We start from the raw sequence: 2,114 nt of genomic DNA on the forward strand, positions 1-2,114 counted from the left end.
TTCTCATTTATAAGAAGAGACTGACATTTATAAGAAAACTTAAGTCCAATTTTGGATAAGGTTTACCTTATCTGAAAGGTAGAATGTGGATGAAAATAAAAAGAGAAAACTTTGGATAACCTGCAAATTGAATTATTAATTCCTAAATAGTACAGTACTGACCAGATAAAAATTATCTTCTATATTTCTTCCCTTTTTTGTATTATTTAGAACCCACATAACTCACTACCATGAAGTATTTTAGAGCTGTAAGAGCTCTTATGACTCATTCAATCCAAATTTCTCCTTAAAAGAAGAATTGAAAACAAATGCCACATATCCTGTGGAGAAGGCGATGGCACCCCACTCCAGTACTCTTGCCTGGAAAATCCCATGAACAGAGGAGCCTGGTAGGCTGCAGTCCATGGGGTCGCTAGGAGTCGGACACGACTGAGCGACTTCACTTTCACTTTTCACTTTCATGCATTGGAGAAGGAAATGGCAGCCCACTCCAGTGTTCTTGCCTGGAAAATCCCAGGGACGGGGGAGCCTGGTGGGCTGCCATCTATGGGGTCGCACAGAGTTGGACACGACTGAAGCGACTTAGCAGCAGCAGCAGCCACATACCCTGAGGATGCACTTTTGGTTTTTCACTGTTGAATTTTTCCATGCATTCTGTTCTGTTTTTTCAATGATGATCCTCTGTTTCGGCAAGTGTGATGGTAATTTTATATATCAAATTAAAGGGTGGTTTTGGATGAGATTAATCTTTAAGTCAGTGAAGATTGAGAAAAACAGATTGTTCTCTGTAATGACAGTGGAATACATCCAGTCAGTTGAAGGCTTGAATAGAACAAAAGACAGACTTTCCAGAATAAGAAGAAAATTTCCAGCCTTCCAGCCTCTGGACTGGAACATTGGCTCTACTTTGTCTTTCGCTTATCAGACATTCTTTAGTTAGGGGTTCCAGAGAAACATAACAAATTATATATTAATATACACACACACATACACACATATATATATATGTGTGTGTATATATACATATACATAAAACAACAACAAATTGTATGTATATATATTATGATTTATGAAAAAAGGGTTTGTGTATATAATATATATGCATGATATCAATTGCAGCTTGAATTGAAAAGTCTTTAGAACCAGGATCACTCAGTGGTGAGAGAAGATTTATATTTCAGCTCAAGTAGTTGCCTGGATAGCTCAGTCAGTAGAGCATCAGACTTTTAATCTGAGGACCCAAGGTTCATGTCCCTGTTCAGGAATTAGTCTACCTTTCTGAGCTTCTCTGGTAGCTCAGAGGCTAAAGAATCTATCTGCAAAGTGGGAGAACCAGGTTCAGCCCCTGGGTTGGAAAGATCCCCTGGAGAAGGGAATGGCAACTCACTCTAGTACTCTTGCCTGGAGAATGCCATGGACAGAGGGGCCACCTGTATCAGGTGGGCTACAGTCCTTGGGGTTGCAATCAGTCAGAGACGCCTGAGTGACTGCCACTCAAGTAGTTAAGCAGAAAGAGAAGCCTCCCTTCTCTACCTTTCTGTGTTATTCAGGCCCTCAACAGATTAAATGATGCCCATCCAAGTTGCAGAGGTCACTTCACCTTTCTCAGTTTACTGATTCAAGTAAACTGATTTCAGACACACCTAGAAATAATGTTAACCAAACATCTAGGCATACTGTTATCCAATCTATGTTGACACAGAATTAGTTGTCACAGCATCTTATTGGTTCTGTTTCTCTGGACAATCCTAACTAATATAGTGAATTATATAGTGACTAAATATAGTGACATATAGTGAACTTATGAAACAGAATTTCATAATGCTATTGATAGGTGTAGACAAAATCATCTAATTTAATGTAAAGTTAAATTGCTTCCTGATGGAGATCAAGTTCAGTAGAAATTCCTCATTTTCAGGACCTGCCATTGGATGTTACTCTATCTCTTCATATCCACTGCAGCTGCTACTGCTAAGTCACTTCAGTTGTATCCGACTCTGTGCGACCCCATAGACGGCAGCCTACCAGGCTCCCCCGTCCCTGGGATTCTTCAGACAAGAACACTGGAGTGGGTTGCCATTTCCTTCTCCAATGCATGAAAGTGAAAAGTAAAA

Source organism: Bos mutus, chromosome 10, assembly GCF_027580195.1.
Source record: "Bos mutus isolate GX-2022 chromosome 10, NWIPB_WYAK_1.1, whole genome shotgun sequence".
Lineage (NCBI taxonomy): Eukaryota > Metazoa > Chordata > Mammalia > Artiodactyla > Bovidae > Bos > Bos mutus.